General features: G+C 48.4%; 1 protein-coding gene across 1 annotated transcript in view; it reads left to right on the top strand.

Moving 5' to 3' along the window:
- The first annotated feature begins 963 nt into the window (after window positions 1–963).
- Window positions 964–12,088, top strand: part of SLC6A17 (solute carrier family 6 member 17) — a 43,426-nt gene continuing 32,301 nt past the window's right edge. Inside the window, exon 1 of the mRNA XM_025193410.1 lies at window positions 964–1,080. The gene's annotated coding sequence lies outside the window, so the exon portion shown is untranslated. The remainder of the gene's footprint in view (window positions 1,081–12,088) is intronic.

The raw sequence follows: 12,088 nt of genomic DNA, 5'->3' as shown, positions 1-12,088 counted from the left end.
AATCTGTTTATGCCAGGGCTGGTCCACAATTTTTGGGGCCCCTTGCAAGATATAGCTTTGGGGCCCCCTGATCCATCGGGGCTGGGCTGTGCGCACGTGGGCTGTGCTGCGGGGGGTGCGGGGTGGGGGCAGCATGTGCTGGTGACACCTGGGTTCCCTCCTTGGGGCCGAGGCGGGAGCGGAGCAGGGAACTCCTCCCCAACTCAGCCGGGAAGGGGCTCCCTGCCCGCGTCGAGCCCTTTAAACATGGTGAAGGCAAGGGGCAAGCAGGGCACAGCCTTTTGGTTGCAGGGCCCACTGCGGCCACAGGTTCTGCAGGATAGGATGGGTCAGCCCTGGTTAACACATACCACGTACCAGTGGTGGTATCCACGCCACAGATTGGGAACCGCTGGTTCAGAGGATGGCTGGTATGGGATGGTTTGGATAGGGATGATCCTGCCTCAAGATCTAGAGGTCCCTTCCATCCTGACTTCTCTATAACTCAATGAATGCTTTTAACACTGCGGATGCCCAGGTGCCCCCCATCACACCGCTTCCCCAGTCCAATCTCTGCCTTTTGTCCCCTTTGTCTGCCTAACAGCGCTCATGTCCGGCGGCCCCTTGAAAGCATCGCCCCGGGGTGCTGCATCTCCCTTGCTGGTCCACAGCAGGGGTCGGCTTGGGGTGCCACGAGGGGATCCTTGTGCCAAGCAAAAATACCTCTCTCTGCCACCTGCCCCTGCCCAAGAGGGAGGGGCTGGAGCTGGGGCTGCCCCCCGGGACGAGCCGCTTGGCCCTCGCGGTCCATTGCCGTGCCGCCGGCATCCTGCCCCGCGCTTCGCATTGACGCGCGTCGCCCGGTGACTCAAGCCTGCGTCAGCCGCTCCCAGCTCCGGCTGGTGTCGGGGAGCTCGCCCAGCCCTGCTCTCGCATCGCGGGCCCCGGGGCATGTGGTCCCCGCGTCCCTGAGCATCCATCCCTGCGGGGAGCAGCCCTGCCGCCGGGGGCTGAGCCCTGCCCGTGCGGAGCTAGCGCTGCATGTCCATCCCGCCGCCACTTCCCCGGGACCCGCCGGGCTGGCAGCGCCGCGGAGCCGAGGTAAGGCTGCCCCCCGACATCCCCTCCCTTTGCCCAGGCTTTTCTCCCAGCTCTGCTTTGTTCCCCCCCAAATCATCCTCCCTCCCGCCTCTGTTGCTAGGCTACGGGACCGCATCCCCTTGGGGAAACGGGGGAAGGAGGGTCACCCTAAAAAGCACCGGGCATGGCTTGAAGGACCTCCCGAGCAGAGAGAGGACGGGCTGGGTGAGACGGCCCAGGGGAGCGGGCAACAGCAGCAGGTGAGACCCGGCCCCTGACTGCCCCGAAAGCCTTGCAGCCGCTTGACCTTGACCGTATCATTGGGGAAGGAGGCAGCAAGCAGGCGGCTGGGATGAATATTTCATTCCCAGCCCCAGATTTCTGGTGGCGGTGGGCTGTTGTTTCTCCCAGGCTGTGAATGCGGAGCCAGGGGTCTTTGTGGGCTGAAAGCGGGGGCAGGAATATGCGTTCAGGGTCTGATGTGCAGATGCCTCCCCCCACCAATATTTGTGCTATTCTGTAAATCACCGGATACCCCTAAAGATAGATGTGCCTCCACCGCCCTGGCTGCTATAGAGCAGCACAGCTCCTAGGGGAGCCAGGACCGTTTCCATCAGCTGAAAAATCTGCCCCTACTCCTTTTTAGGAGGCTTAAAAGATGAAGTAGCTCTGGTTGCTTGCTTCCAGATTTTGTAGCAGGCCCATCTGAGACCTGCGATGAGCAATGTAACTGCAGCTGGCTTTATTAGGGGGAAAAAAGCAAAACCAAAAAGCCCCACAATTGACTTCACTGTTCTGATGTGAGGCTGGGGTTTCTTCTGAAACATCAGAGAGGCTGCAAAGAGGTCAGGAAAACTAGACTCTGGTTTAACTATTATATCGTTGATTGAATGGAGAGCGTACTTACGGGCCTAGGTTTGCTCTCACATACTTCAGGGGAAATCAGGTACAACTCCCCTGAAGTCAGTAGGATCGAGGCGGATTTAATTTGCCCTTTTCTAAATCTGGAGTCTCTTCAGTGCTATTTATACTACGAGGAGTGGAAAATTTTCTTTGGTGCGATGACATTAATCCAAACCGGTGTGATGTCAGTATCTGTTCCATTAGGATTAAATTCTGTCAGATCCAGACTAATGCCTTGGTATGAGTGGAGATGATCTGAATTTAGCTGCCTGAGTTACATCGGAATCAGGCCTTTACTGTTTCCATGTGAAGAGACTCCTTGTGTGGCTGTCAGCGAAGGTGATGGGAAGGGGGAAAGCTATGGTTTGAGAGGCATGGGGTGCCTTAGGACTTGGCTAGCACCCTGGGAGCTGGCTGGGGAGATTAAAGTTCTGTTGCTTTTGAGTTTGGTCACTGACCTGGATTTAGTTGCAGCTGGAGGCATATCTTGTGAGTGCTCAAGAAACCATGTGATCATTGGTTTTCACTGGCTTTGATTATAGTGTCACATTGTTGCAGCTGTTGTATGCCTTCTTGATCTCAAATGCAATATAAAAGGAGGGTAAATTGACTGAATAAATACGTTCATGTGCTTCCCAGCTAATAAAGTGCCAGAATTCCCCATCCTCCAGCCTTGTGGGTCTGTAACCATTCAGACAGGGGTTTTTTTAATGACCCATTGGAATGATTGCCCTTTCTGGGCTCTTAAAGGTTTTATTAAATGGATGCCTGATGAATAGCTAGTAATATTAGTTGACCAGCTAGCAACTTGCAAATGATTGCATGGTTAAAGAACACCCGTGAGATGCAGCCACTTCGGGGCTGGAGCAAGAACCGCAGGTATGCAGGTAAGCTCCTGATGGCCAAACCTATATTTGAAGTGCCACAGGATTATTAGTAATGTTCATACAGAGCAGATGGGATTTCTTTGTTGAAATAGAGTCAGATACTGAGTTGACTGTTATCTCAGTGCATCAGTACCTCGTCAATGTAAGTTGACACCCACCCAGAATGATAGCTTTTTACTCCCGTTTCACACTGTTGTAAATTATTGTGCAGGAAAGAATGAGGCCCTGAGTGCCTAAATCCGTTACGAAGGAGCCCATGGACTAACCTGCTTAGCACACCCGGCTGGTCTGTCTCCAAAAAATCATTTGTTCCTTTCTTGTGATAGGAGCCCACAATTTCAGCAAAGTTGGTGATGAGCTCCTGACTGTTAGATAACTAAACCAGCCTCTCCAGGTGCTGCACTGTCCTGCCTGAGACATGGTTTTCCTCGTGAGTCAGTGCAAATTAACCAGCTCACGCACCCTGGGGTTGGAGGCAGTGTGCTTCTTGATCTGTTTAGATTGAATCATGCTAGAAGCCCATGTGTCACTCCTTGTTGTTATTGTGCTTGTGAAATGGAGCTAATTAGTATAGGCCATTTGAAGGGGAAAAAACCCCTAATGAGTCCAGATGGCAAAACCTTTCCAGCTGGGGCCAACTAGGAAGGAAGGAGATCAAATTGGGAACTTGGCATCCTTGAGAGCAGCAGTTCTTAGCAAGCAGTTTTAAAATGGATGCATCTTGGCTTACTGTCAGTCCCCCTGCAAAGGAGCTGAGATGGGGGATGTCACAGAGGGAGGGTGGAAAAGGAGCATCAAAAATGAAAGCCTGCCACAGCTATGGTAAGATTCTCCTCTGAGGGTCACATAGCGGGTGGGTGGAGAAATTTGGATGCGCTGTTTTTCTGTGCTTGCAAGCACAGGGCCCCCCCTCACCTGACTCCATCAAAAGGTCTGTGCTTCTAGGGATTTGCTATCTGGGTACTGTAATATCGGAGTGCCTCCTATATCTGAGTGCAGGAAGTGTTATTTCCAGATGGCAGACAGGGAACTGCAGCATGGGGCAGATTAAGTGATTTGTTCGGAGTCAAGCAGAGAGACTCTGGCTGAGCTGGGAGCTGAACCCAGGGCACTGAGGTCCAAGCCCTGGCAACTAGATTTTTTCCCTTTGAAAGGGAAGGTGAGCTGGAAATGAAGGCCATGGGGTGGTATTTCTGGAAGTGGGATCCAGGTCTCTGCCCTACAATGGTCTGCTTATATGACCTTGGGCAAGTCTTATTCTCTCCGCATCTCAGTTTCCCTTCTGCGAGTGGGAAATGTAGTCCTTTGCTTCCTCTAGTTTGCTTGTAAGCTTTTCAGGGGACAGTGTCTTACTAGGCAGCTGTACAGCACCTGGCACAGCAGGGCCCAGATCTTTGGTGCCTTTATGTGCTACTGGGTTACAAAAAACACATAAGGACCCTGGGAAGGGGGCAGCAACAGGTGAATGGGGCCCACATCTACCACCAAGAAGACAAGCTTTACCCCTTGCACGTTGTCACTTGCTCCTGGGCTCTTTAATTTCTCCTTCCTTCCTCCTCTCGCAAGGTGACTCTTGGTTGCTCATGTACTGCCTACTGAGCTGGGAAGCTTTTGGCCATTTGACTTTTGCTGTGTTCTGTTCTTTGGGAAAACCCAAAATACCACACTACAGAGATGCGTAGTTTAGTGCACGGAGGCACTAGACTTGGCACTCCCGGCTTCCCTCCCCTATCCTGCCACTGATTCAAAACTGTGACCTTTTGACCGGTCATCTCAGTGTTTCCTATGGAAAATGGGACCCTTAACAAGATACTAGCCTAGCCATAATGTTGGTAGGGGGTGAAGGAGAGGGACTTTGACATTCAGCCCAATAGCAGTAATGCATAAAAGGTGCTTTAAATCCTAGGAAGAGGCAGTCAGCAGTATCGCTGTGAGAGAGAAAGAAAAAAAGGAAATAATAAATGAGCCTTCTGTTTAGCACATCAAAATCTTCCAGGAATAAATCGGCACTGTTCCAATATAGTTGGTGTGGGGAAGCACTCATGCTTGTACCCACCATTTAAGTGTGATGCAAAAAGCTATATTGCCCCTCATCTCAACAGTATCTGAGAGCCAGATATACAATGGTATTTGGTGCTTAACTCCTCTAAGTGCCTGACTTCCACTGGAACCATAAGGATTTAGGTGCCTACAAGACCTTGATGGTTCTGGGCCTGGGTGCCTGAAGTACAGCAGTATATTTGGCAGCTGCTAAAAGGCAAGCACTTGTATAGGTGGCTTGGCCCCAAACATCCCCAGCACAAACCAAGGTCATTAAAACAGCCTCTTGTATATATTGTTTCCTCTTTAAACCTTGATAAGCCCATGAAATCAGCACTATGAGCCTGATCCTGCACCAGCTGTGCTCAAGGACAAAGCACCCAAGGATCAGGCCTGAATGCCTTTGTACAAGAACGTTGCTTTGATCAGCCTGCCTTGGAGGTGATATTTTTAGCAGAGCCTCTTCCCTGGGACAGGAGTCTGGGAACACTCACCTGCTCGCACACATCACAGCAGAGATGATGATAGACTTAAAGAGATCATGTCAAAGTGCAGAGGGGCCAAGTGGAACCTAAAAAAAATCAAGCCTTGACATTTTCCTACTTTGGAAAATGTCTTTTTTCCCTTCAGCTTGTGGCTGGTGGCATTCTTATATAAGATTTGAGGTATAGGACTCATGCAAAATGAAGCAACATGGCAGAGAGGGGCTTTGGAGCATAAAGACAAAGCAAGGGGCACGGGGCTTTCAGCAGAGGTGCCCTGCTTCACCTTCATGCCTTGAACCTATGCAGATTGCAGGGTGTTATGGGGAAGGCCTGTGCTATCCTTCCACAGATGAGGTGGCAGGAGTGGGAGTGGGGGTGGAAGGGGGAACGAGACACCTTGCAAAGTCACTAAAGCTCCTTTTCCCCCCCCTTTCCTCCTTCCAGTGGGATCACTCTGTCCTGCAGGCAAGTGCCCATTGTAACCGAGGGGAGTTTTGCCTGAGTCTGACCCGAGTAAATAAAGGATAAAGAGCACTGGGAAGGGGTTGAGAGCAGGGAATCGCATACCTGCAGCTCGCTCCTGAAATCTCAGCCATTTTGTACTGAGGATAATTCCCCTTGCTGCTGCATGTGGTTCCTGCTCTGGCACCAGCCCTGGCCTCCAGAAATCTTTGTGCTTTGTTTTCCTCTGTCTGTAAAACAGGGGCGGTAGGACTTGCTAGCCTCACTCTCAAGAGGATGAAGCCAGCCAGGGTCACACAGAGCTGTGCACATGAGCCATGGCAAGGTGTGAAGAGAGGAGGGCATTTGCCTGGGCTGCAACCATTCAGATTTTATCTTTCTGTGCTGCCAGAGACTCCTTGGGTGAATCATGTTGCCTCTGCTTGCATCAGTTCTCTTCTTGTAACTAGTCAATGCCTCACAGGAGCTGGTAGGGCAGATATAGTAATGGTTGTGAGGTGCTCAAATACGAAGGTAATGGGGGCCAGCTGAGGCCTTGGATAGAGCTTAGGGCATTTAGGTTATTGAGCTTCTCCCACTCTGATTTGCATGTGCCAGGTTGATATCAGGCCGGAGTCCCTATACTGTACAGCACTGCTCAAAAACATCCTGTGCTTAATCTAATGATAGAAACAAGCCTTTTGACCACTTACCAGCTGTAAGAACCCTCTGCCTAGGAATATACTTGGTCATGTCGAGTGTGTTGAAGTGTTTTGGTGCCTAGTTAATTGTAATCATCTCCTGTCAAGGCCAGGACAAGGACTGCTCTTCTTTTCTGGGTCACATCCGTGGCTTCTGGAGTCATGGCTGTATCTGGAAGCTGGGAAGAAGGAGGCTTTCACCAGGGTATGCTTGAATGAGGATTGGGGTGGCAGGGGTGATTCTGGTACAAAGGTCATAGTTGGGGGTTCATTTAGTTTAGCTGTATTACCCAGATATGGCACAAATAAACAGTGAGGCTTTGAGGACATCTCCCTGTTCTGTGCCTCAGTTTCCCCGTGTATGAAATGGAGGTGGGGGGGGGGGGCAGTGATATGTTCCTTTGGAACATGCTCTGAGATCCTGAGTCAACAAGGAATCGGCTTTATGTATGCTTGGAAGCAGATTTGGTTTAGGGAAGCTTTTGCAGAATACCAGTGTATTTTACAAGGTTTCAACAGAAGCTTTCCAGCCTGTGGTTTTCATTTGTCCCTGATAACTGCCCCATGCAGAGGCCAGGGAGACTGCTCCAATTCCACGTTGCCTTACAGGTACAGGGGCCATGGCATTAGTCAAAACAGCCCATCAGGACCTGACATTCACAGAGCCTGCTGCCATTAGTGGAAGGCTCAGCTGATATATATTTCAGCTTGTTATAGCTTTCTGGCCGCTGTCCGGAGAAACCAGAGGAGCCCAACGATACGCAGCACAATGGCTCCCTCCTTTACTTAACAATTCATAACTGAGCAGCCTAATGGGGCTTGTTAAATGGGCCTGCAGCCTCAACACACTCCCTCGAGAACAGTTCCAGGCCTGTAATGCTGCTTCAAAGAGTATGTAGTGAATTGCCCCTGCCCAAGCTTTGGGGAGCTTGAGTTAACTCCACAGCAAACTTACTGATGAGTGGGGTCGACCCTTGCCCAGAGGCCAGCACATAGCCAATGCATCCTGTAATCATTATATTATCTGAAGAATTGGGGCAGCTTGTCTAATGGACTGACATTCAAGCTGGGTTTCTTTCCAGTGCCTGTGTCATCACTACCAATATAGCTTCTGCAATAAGAAAGCAGTTAACAAGGCTATTAATGATACATGAGCCAGAACAGACTCTCACTCACTCTCCTGTGTTGGCTCTGCAGGGTTAACGGAGTGACAAGCAATAGAAAGTATGATTTGTTGCTTCCCACCACCAGATATAGCCAGTTTTGGGGTCCCAGACAGCTGTCAGAGGAGTTGCTGAGCCACCCCTCCCATGTTGCTAAATGAGTGGTGATTCTTGGTGGGGGTGCTCGATAAAGAAGGGGTCTTAACTGAAAATTACTGTCCTACAATGAACCCAGCAGGGAGTAGTGGCTCAGTGGGTGTGAAGATGTGTTTCCTTAATGACTTCTTCAATTATAATTGCACTTTTTTTTTTCCTCCTGAATTCCTTTGCTTGCAGGCTAAATTCAGACCATGCTTTCCCTTGGTCCCCTACCTGCCTCCTGATGGATTCCACGCACCTTTCTTGGAAGCACCTGGTATTGGCAATTGCTGGAGATAGGGACCTAGGTTAGATGGAGTCCAGGTCTGATTCCCCAGGGTAATTCCTACACTTCTATAGGAACATGCATATATCATTGCAGAGAATTTTTGCATAATTGTATTTTATTAACAGTTCTGGGGAAAGGCTTGATAGGCAGGAACAGGAGCTACGTGAGAAATTCCTGTTAATTTTCAACGGGAGTTAGGCTCCTGAGCTCCCTTTCTGCCTTTTAAGGTTTCCTTTCCCTCACTTCACAGGGCTAAGGGCATTGCTCCATTATATACACGCTAACCTGGGTTGGTTGGTGGGGGAAAAAACATCATGTGTGATGTCTACCTTCAGGATCACAATCTGACTCTCTGACAACTGTGGGATAAGTGCTGTTTGACAGAGGAAGATGTCTAATGATACTAAGCAATAATTAACAAAGGAAACTCCATCCAGGGGTAAAATGGATCCAAAGGGCAAAGGTAGGAAATGGCAAATTTGGGGCCAAGTGACACAGAGACCCATATTCTTCCTTTTGTAACTCCACTGACCAGCAATCCTTAATCCTACAGCATGTGTACACAGAGACGAGATGCTCTCTGAGTCCTATATGGATTCTGTCCATGGCACTGGAAACGCCTTTCATTGGTGAGTTTTCTTAGCCTGGCCATGGGGATTTCTGCGTCCTTCTTGTCCAGGCATAGGCTCATTTCCCTGGCTACAGGATAGAAAAATCAGCGCATGCTTTACCTGAGAACTCTTACAGTAAATAGGCACTAGGCAGCTACCCACTGAATAACTCAAGTAAGGTTACTCCTGGTTCAGAGTTCAGAAAGAATCTAATCTTTCTTCTAAAAGGAGATAAAATTGAAAGAACATTTAAGAAAATTGAGGTCATGGGGCTATAAACAGACTGAATTCCCATCTGCCAACAAGGGCCTTGTCCATCAAATCAGCGGAGAAAAGCTCTCATCAGCTCTTGTCAGCTGATCAGACTCATCTTTGCCTTATTTATTTATTTTGTGATATGAATTTTTTATTGCATTCCCTCTCAATCAGAAATGGTAGAACTGCCCTCCCCTGCTGGAATTGAAATGTTCTTTCTGGGCAGGGAAATCCCAGGCTTTGGGTCTTATCCAAAGCCTCAGTAATGTCCATGGAAAATATCTAGTTGACTCCAGTGGTCTTAGGAGCAGGCACTTTGTGAGATGAGGCAGCATGCTGGGAGCTGGTGGGATGCCTTGATTCAGATCTTGGGTTGATGTGGGTCAGGTTCTCTTCTTCATTGCGCCGTTCAAGTCAATGAGTTTGCAGCAGTATAAAATAAGTGATTGTAGTCCTGGTAACTCTTTTGGCCTCAATGCAGTTACTCTGGTGTGAATTAATTCAGGACTGGGCCCCTGGTTTGCACACATCTGTGTTTTTAAAATCGAAAAAACAGTTCTACCCGTGGGGTTTATTGTCTAATATGGGGAGAGAATACAACAAGACTTTAACAGAGGAGGGGATCCATGCCAAAGAGGAGGATGACTGAACCAAGTGTGTGTAATGTGCATATACACATGGCCCAGGGTGGTTCTTTCCACTCAAAAGAGTAAATGTAAAAGGACTTCACCTTCCAGACTTTCCCCACAGCTCACATGACAGTGAAGCCTTGAGCAGGATTAAGCACCAAGGACAGCACCCAGGCCCTGCTCTATTAGCACTTGCTGCTGTCAGGGCCTGGTTTTCCTCTTACTTTTGTAACTTGATGAATTTCAATGCAGTTGCATCTAATTAACACCGATTCAACTAAGAGAATTGGGTCCAATGCAGTCATTCTAAATTCTCAGCAATTTGAGTGATACAAGCATTGGGCCCCAAGGGGTTATTCCCAGTTTACGCTGATTTTAGTCCTAGGAGGATCAGGTCCCAAGGATTTACTCCTCCTGGGTGCATTTACATGTGCACTTTAATGTGAATTAGCCTATTTTAATGTGCATTAAAGTGTCAGAAAAACCCATTTGCTTTCACTAATGTGGATTAAGATAGACGAATATGCCTTTTTCTAGTACCTCACAATGGAGACACTAAGTTAATGCACATTAATGAACACGTAGATGCACCCCTTTTATTTAGGACTATGTCATGACTTTGTATGATGTCATGACGTTGTTTCTACACTCTTCATGCAGGCAGGTTTCCACTGAGGAGGGCAAATTCAGCCTGAATACGACTGAGCAATATTGGGCCCGCAACAATGTCTAAATAGAAGACTATAGCTTAGTTGCAGGACTCAGCAAATGTCAGCCAGCTGCCTAAAGGGACTAAAGAGCAATGTGGTGGGGAATTAGGTACTTGGTAGGGAGAGGGTCTTTGATTCTCTTACTTCCTCACCTCATTATTTTTTTACCCTTTAAGCTCACAGTTCACCAGCTCAGTTCCTGCTTGTATTTAAAAAAAAGAAGCAGCTATTTTAAGCTGTATCCTACGTGTGTTGCTAGGCTACAGTGTCAGATCCTTTGGCTTTTCTGGATCAGAATTTTCCTAAAATGATGCAATGGAGCAGTCTAACTATTCTTCTCTGACTGATACAATAAATTTTAATTATATAACAATGCCCCATTCATGCAAATGTCTCACAACTTGATGGCAGTTACTACAGGAAAAGAGTTACCAGTAGCAACAGCGTGCTTTACTACAAGTGCCACAAAATCTCAGGCATGATTGTCACAAGGTTGGGTAGAAACATTATCTTTTTCTATCTACAGCATTTAAGGAATAGCCAAGGGCTTAATCCAAAGCCCAGTGAAAGCACTGGGTGCCTTTCCATTGACTTCAATGGATGTTGGATCAGGCCTTAATTATATTATATCTGTGGCTTCATCAGGAATAGATCTCCCTGCTCAAAACACAAGATAATTTATTTGTACTCATAGTTACCTTGCTTTGAAGCCACGGTGCTGCGGGTAAGGTGCTAAACTGATGGGGCCCCTAGAACAAGGGTAGGATAATGGGCTTGCTGGATCATTGGTGTGCTCCAACTGGATGTCCATATGTGATAGTAGCTGGGAAGGAAATCTAAAAAGGGGATAAGAACTGTAGCAAGCAGTAGTGTAGGGAGATCCCTGACCATTGCACAGAAGAGGTGAAGTCCTTGGAAAGGGACTGACACACATTCTGCTCAAGGCTTTGTTGGAGATGACAGGCCTCAAGCCTACCCCTGGAGTCCTGCCTGTCTGCACCTGCAACAGCTTAAAAAACCCAGCTGGCAGGATCCTATCTCATTCAGTCTTGAGGTTTTGGACTGCCAAGCCGACTCCCCATGTATGATAGAGCGACCTAAAGGTTATTCTAACTTCCATTGGCTTCTGACAGCCTGAAGGGGGACTATTCTGGTATCATCCGAGCATAGGGACAGTCCTGCCATACTCCCTTTCTGCTAGCTACATCCTCTGTGTCAAGGTGCGGGTAACCTAAGAGCCTCTTTGGTGGCCCCTACCTCAGGGGAGAGATTTTCTCACACTGGATGTCCTCCTGGGAAGCCCTTTCAGCTGGATTTGAGGTTGCAGCAATAGCAAAGGATGGAGCAGATTTCACCTAGCCAAGGCCAGTGCTTAGATTTTAAGCATAAGTTTGTAAGCTTTGAGAGCCCACCTTTTCTCACTGGCACCCACCAAGGAGTCCAACTTTGGCATCTAAACTGGGCTCCCTTCAGTGGCAGCTCTTGGAAGGCATCCCTAGAGAAATCTGAACACTCCAGGTCAGAGATGTCCCAGGTATCTTCCTTTTCAAGTCAGCAGGGCTGTCCTAAGAATGAATTTGCCATTCTTTGTTTACTGCTGTTGCTCCCTGGTACCTAAAATTGATGGAAGCATTTGTTTTACATCTGCATGTGACCTGATAGAGCTCTTTATATTATTCTCCCAAACGCAGCAGCGTGAGAGAGTGCTAGCTGTTGAGCACAGCCAGACAGCACCAGCATGGAAGGGATAAGCCTGAGGAACTCTGTACAATTCTGG

Source organism: Alligator sinensis, unplaced genomic scaffold (genome assembly GCF_000455745.1).
Source record: "Alligator sinensis unplaced genomic scaffold, ASM45574v1 scaffold872_4, whole genome shotgun sequence".
NCBI lineage: Eukaryota > Metazoa > Chordata > Crocodylia > Alligatoridae > Alligator > Alligator sinensis.
This window is presented reverse-complemented; position numbering and strand designations above follow the sequence as displayed.